Source organism: Pelophylax lessonae, assembly GCF_965119305.1.
Source record: "Pelophylax lessonae genome assembly, chromosome: 2".
Taxonomy (NCBI): Eukaryota; Metazoa; Chordata; class Amphibia; order Anura; family Ranidae; genus Pelophylax; species Pelophylax lessonae.
Window position 1 is genome coordinate 476,349,262 of NC_138769.1, and position 6,000 is coordinate 476,355,261.

Here is a 6,000-nt window from a genome sequence, read left to right on the forward strand (position 1 = left end):
GGTCTAAACTTGTCTCTTGTTTTAGATAGAGAAAGGGACTGAATAGTTCAGTCCCTTTCTCTGCAGGCTTAGCTGCAATAATTATGAATGGATGGAAGCCTCTGCATAGTGGCTCCCATTCATTCATACACTGTGGCATAGTAAACACTGTTTACTATGCCACAGTGACAGCTGAACATAGGAGCGATCGTTACCGATCGCTCACTATGTTCCCCTAGGAAAGGAAGGGGCTGGTAAGCACATGTTTACCAGCCCCCCCCCCCCCCCCTTCATCCTGACAATCAAGTGAGCAGCAGCTGGCTGGCTTTACCTCCCTGGTTCCCGCTGGCTGCAGTGCAGGAAGGGGCCCCAGGGGATGGGCATGCAGTGCAGTACAAGGGGGTCAGAGTGCCCCCCTCCAATATAGATTATTTTTTGCCAATGTGAGCCGCAAGCTGCAGGGGAAGATCGTGTTTGTTGACCTGGGGGGGCGGTTCAAGATCGGTGTGGTGGTGTGGGGGGATTAGTGTAGAGAGATAGACAGAGGTGTTGTAGGGATTAGTTAGCTGGGTAAATGACACATGTCATTGTTTTAGCGGCGGGGGGGGGGGGGGACACATTTTGGAAATAGCTCTGATCATCAGTGGAATGTGATCTGCTGATCAGAGCTATGGTTTTGTTCAGCAGAGTTGAAGAATGGTCACTGAAGTGACCATGACCTCATAACACAAGGAAGAATATGAGGAATGTGAGGTCCGTACGGCGCACGGACCTGGCCAGTTAGAAGCAGTTACTGTATATAGGTCCGCACGCTGTATGGACCTGGCAGTAAAAGGGTTAATGCCGTTTCAATCTCTTCTTGTGTTAGCATTTCCTCTAGTACTTGTAATTTTTCTACTAATATTTTGGGAAGATTTGCTTTAATATATTCTTATATTATCTGCGTTCTTTTTAGTTCAACTTCCCGTGACCCTTTTTGTCTTACCCAGTACAGGGAGCTATAATAGTTCTGGAATACTTCTGCTATTTTCGTTGTTGACCGTCTCTCCTTTGTTGTCTTTAATTTTCCCTATAAAGTTTATTGATTTTTTATTTTTTAACATTTTTGTTAGATATTTCCCCGGGTTTATTTCCTCATTGTTATCTTTCTGTGACCATTCTATTAAATACCTTTTTTGTTTCCTGTTCCATTAGCTCTTTTAGCTGTTCTCTTTTTAATATTAAGGTATGTTGTACTTCCAAATCTGCTTTTATGTAGTTGGTCTAGCTCATGTATTTCTGTTAATAATACTTTTATACTACTTATCCTATCCCTCTTCTTTTTAGCTCCAATTGAAACCAGAATACCTCTAATATAAGCTTTATGCGCTTCCCATATCATGGCCTCCGAAGTCCTAAGAGGTTTCATTTAACAGGAAATATTGTTTTAACTTTTTTTATTCTGCTTTCCACCTCTTTATCTTGTATCAATTCCTCATCTAGCCTCCAGGTACCTGTCCTGTTTTGATGTTCCACTATTTTCATTATTACCGGGGCATGGTCCGACAACGATATTATTTCTATAGATGTTTTAACTATTGAGTCCAACCATCTATGGTCCACCATTATGTAATCTAATCTGGAATATGTCCCATGCACTAAGGAGTAAAATGTCTAATCTTTTACCCCTGGATGTTGTATTCTCCATACATCCATCGTCTGAGATTGATATAATTTTTTCTTCACCAGCCTTAATTGGCGGGTTTCCTTCCCCAGTGCATGTGACGTACTGTCTGTTCTTGGATCCATACAGAAATGAAAATCCTCTGCTATGATCAATTTACCTTTTTTAAAGTTTACTAGCTTTTCCAATACCTCCCCCTGGTACCTTGTCGTGTTTTTATTCGGGCAATATATATTTGCTAGGGTACATTCCACCTTCTGCAATCTTCCCCTAAGAAATATATATCGCCCTTCTGGATCCACCCTCCTTTCTTCTAAAAAGAACTTTACATCTTTTGTGAACCCTATCACAACTCCTTTTGCCCTTTTTGTTGTAGAATCTCCATAGTACCATATCGGGTGACATTTGGAATACAATCTAATATTTACATCATGTGAAATATGTATCTCTTGTAAAAGACTACATTTGCAGAGTATTGTTTAATCTCTTTTAACAACTTATGTCTCTTCACTGGAGTGTTAAGTCCTCAGACGTTATAAGTTAAAAAATGTAATGTTTTCATATTTTTTTTCTTTCTTCTTTCTCACCCTCCTCTCCCCAGCCCCCACCATCTCCTCTTACCTCCTGGTGAGCTCAGATCCTGGGGTGCTTCCTTAAGTTTAGGGAGAAAAGGGTCAGTCTGCAGAGACAAAGAAGAGATTAAAGACAGGAAGATTCCATTCTTTTTGGCAAAATAACCTCTTTTCCCTTGACCTCCCCCCCTCCCTTCACCAATATTGATGTTTTGAAGCATTGGATTTTTTCACTTAACCCTCGTCCTAAAGGAGATTTTGATATTCCCTACCTGTCTACTCTTATATACCTGGGGTGGTGCCCTGTCTGGTGTGCCCACTGGGTATCCCTTTCCTCTCAATTGGGAAGGTGATGCTCAGAACGCGCCCGATGTTCAAATGTTCCATTTCTATTGCTTACTACCTTACTCCGCATTTTCTTTTCAATGTCTCATAAGGTTACATATCTCCTTTCTATTGTCTCTTAAATTTAGAGCCCTTCCTTGGTACTAGTTGCCATTGATCTTCTCTGTAAATCTTCTCTCCTGTTAGGCAACCAGCCAGAAATATCTATCATAGGAAATTCAAGTTTTTTGCAGAAATCCTGTAGCTGTTCGACCGGGAGGAGAAGCAACGGCCCCGGAAAGAGGAGCAGCAGCCCTATCATCTGCCTCCTAAGGTAAGGAGCTGTCATGCCCTCATCCAATTAAAAACCTCCATTGTCTGAAATGCTCTTCTTTTCCCTTTTAGGCTGGGCTCACACTTGTGCAAATACAGACATTGCATGTGATTCGCACCACATTGCTGTGCAGATTACATGCGATATCTGTGCGATGCAAATTCAGCCATATAAACTGTATGGCTGAAATCGCATTGCATTCCCACCAAAACCTTTGTTTGGTCTGCACGGGAATCGGATTGCATGGGTGTTCACACCTATGCGATCCAATTCCTGCACCATTTAACAGTTTGCACTGCGGTCTGCAAAATTATCTGGGGGTGTCATAAACTATGACACCCCAGTTGTTCGCAGATGTCATTGTGAACCAGTGTGCGATTCGGGAATCTGCACTAAATTGCAGGAATTGGCTCCCCCCGCTGTCCAAGTCTTCTAGCCAATCAGGGTAGAGAGGGGGCAGGGCTGGGTCAGGGCTCCAGGTCTGAATGGACACAGGGAACTGTGACTCAGCTCGGGTGCCCCCATAGCATGCTGCTTGCTGTGGGGGCACTTAACAGGAGGGAGGGGCCAGAAGCACAAACAAGAGACTCGAAAAGAGGAGGATCTGGGCTGCTCTTTGAAAATCCACTACAATAGAGCAGGTAAGTATAACATGTTTGTTTTTTTATAGGGGAACAAAACAGACTTTACAATCACTTTAAGCCTATAGAGTCCTTGAAAATAGTAAATAAAGTTAGTGTTCACACTAGTGTCATACACTTCTTTTTGTGATTGTAATTAGGCAGTGGGTAAACATCCAACAGGGATTGGTCCAATGGAAAATGTTGACCCTATTGGTTGTTTAAAATCTTCATTATGCTTTTCAAAATAAAACATTTGAAATTTGGAACCTTATAATTTCATAGTGGCCCGCGACTGGTTACCAAATGATTTAAAGTGGTTCTGAAGGCAGAAGGTTTTTAACCTTAACCACTTTACCACCGGAGGATTTTCCTGCTAAAAGACCAGGGGTTATTTTGCGATTTTTTACTGCGTGACTTTAACGGACAATCGCGCGGTCGTGTGACGCTGTACCTAAACGAATTTCACGTCCTTTTTTTCCCACAAACAGAGCTTTCTTTTGGTGGTATTTGATCACCTGTGCGATTTTTTGATCACGCGCTATAAACAAAAAAAGAGCGTAATTTTTGCAAAAACAACAATATTTTTCACTTTTTTTTATATGAAATTCCCCCAAAAAAAAATGTAAAAATCAAAATTTTTTAAAATTTTCGGCCAATTTGTTTTACGCTACCTATGTTTGGTAAAAAAAATCGCAAAAAGCGTATTTTGATTGGTTTGCGCAAAAGTTATCGCGTTTACTAACAAAGGGAAAGATTTTTGTCATTTTTGGTGTTTTTTTTTTTAACGAGTAATGGCGGCGATCTGCGATTTTTTTTGCGGTACTGCGACATTGCGGCGGACAGATCGGACCCTTGACTGACATTTTTGACACTTTTGGGGGTACCAGTGACATTACTGCAGTAATCAGTGCTATATATATGCACTGTTACTGCAAAAATGACACTGGCAGGGAAGGGGTTAACAGTATTGGACAGGGAGGGGTTAAGTGTGTCCTAGGGGCGTGATTCTAACTGTGCAGGGACAGGTCTACTAGTGTAAAAACAAAGATCAACAGTTCTACATAGTAGAACTGTTTGATCTTCACTTTTACACAGGGAGAACTGACAGGTGGCTTGTTTACACAAGCCGCTCTGTCTTTCTCCCGCTGTAGCGGCGATCGTAGTGTGACCGGTGGACATCGGGTCCGCCAGTCACACTCCCGCACTCCTCCGTGAACGAGCCGAGGCGGGCGCGCGCCCGCCCGCTATTGGCTCTGGAAGGAGTGACAGGCGAGCGACGTAGACCTACGTCACTCTGCCTGGCCGGGGCCGACTGCCGCAGTAAATATACTGTGCGCAGTCGGCAAGCGGTTAATACATTCTATGCACTAAAGTAAAGAAACTTCTGGGTGCACCCCCCCCCTATAATTACCTGAGCCTCATCTCGATCCATCGATATGCATAAGAGCAATGGCCCTCTCGGGTCTCTCTCTTCATTGTCTCATACAGCAGTGGAAGCCGTTGGCTCCTGCTGCTGTCAGTTGAGATAGGCACCGCTCCCTATAAGCGTTGCGTTAGGCGTTGACTTCTTCGGTAAGGGTCTCCCTACCGAAGAAGTCAACGCCTGATGTAGCGGGTATAGGGAGCGGAGCCTGTCTGTTGACATCGCATTACGGACATTAGTGATATCTAAACTCCTGTACAGCCCGCACTGCTGAAGTGCTTGTTTTGTGAGTTCCATTTTTTTTTTTTAGATGTTGCATTTTCTTTTTTTTTATATATGAGGCACTTTGTGGAGTTTTATTGAACACCTGAGAAGCCAGCCCAGAGTTACATCTACACCTACCAGACTGATATTATCCCCAGAGGATAACAGCTGATTCTGACCCGCTGGTGAAACAGGGGTTTAGAATGTGAGGTGAGAAGCTTATTATCACGGGTGATGGAGAAGCACTTGGCACAGCCTGTATTTATATATTCACTTGAGTGGACTTAACGGTGAATTTATCATTAAATATATGGACTTATTATATATATTTTTTGTTTCACTTTTTGTATTTCTGACGCAGCACTTTTATTTGCTATTTTGGATCATTTTTGTGGAGTGAATACACATCACTGGTGATTGCAGCCGAACATATATTGTAATACACTCTTTTATGTTAAGGTTTTACACATTTTTTAAGAGATTTGCTCTGATTGTTTGTTTGTCATATACTTTTTTATATTTAGGAAATGACCACACACCACCAGAAGACTTGATTGAAAACATAGTTCTTTATTTGTGCATATACAAGTACAAGGTACAGCAGAATGGAAATGGTAGATGCGTTTCACACGAACTCAGCATTCTTGTTCACTACTAGTGAACAAGCAGGCTGAGTCATGTGAAACGTGTCTACCATTTCTATCCTGCTGTACCTTGTACTTGTATATGCACAAATAAAGAACTATGTTTTCAATCAAGTTTTCTGGTGGTGTGCAGCCATTTCCTCCATATTACTTCGTCTGCAGTGGCGAGCCGAG